The sequence below is a fragment of the Etheostoma spectabile genome, chromosome 4 (genome assembly GCF_008692095.1).
Source record: "Etheostoma spectabile isolate EspeVRDwgs_2016 chromosome 4, UIUC_Espe_1.0, whole genome shotgun sequence".
Classification (NCBI taxonomy): Eukaryota; Metazoa; Chordata; class Actinopteri; order Perciformes; family Percidae; genus Etheostoma; species Etheostoma spectabile.
In genome coordinates this window covers 35,204,846-35,205,104 of record NC_045736.1, presented here as the reverse complement: position 1 = coordinate 35,205,104, position 259 = coordinate 35,204,846, and the positions used below count along the sequence as shown (strand labels likewise).

At 27.8% G+C, this 259-nt stretch overlaps 1 protein-coding gene across 1 annotated transcript in view; it reads left to right on the top strand.

Annotated features, from left to right (window-relative positions):
* LOC116687643 (oocyte zinc finger protein XlCOF8.4) overlaps positions 1–259 on the top strand; it is a 4,865-nt gene that overhangs the window by 3,342 nt on the left and 1,264 nt on the right. The gene's annotated exons all lie outside the window — the stretch shown is intronic.

The following is a 259-nucleotide window of genomic DNA, read 5'->3' as shown; positions in this document are numbered from 1 at the left end:
CATACAACATTCTTCAGGTAAAATTAATGATTACTTTCATTGAATTTTTTGGGTGTTTGTATTTAATGTTATAGCATTTAAATTCTTTTCTTTTAATGGTTTCAAAACAGGATCCGGACTAAACTTTGACATCGATCCATCTGTGATCCACTCAACATCCTATGATCTTAACTAGTAGCCAAAATAATTCATAATTTCTGCCTTTTTAACTTAAAACTTATGTATTATTTGATATAAATGAGGTTTGTTGACTATGAAT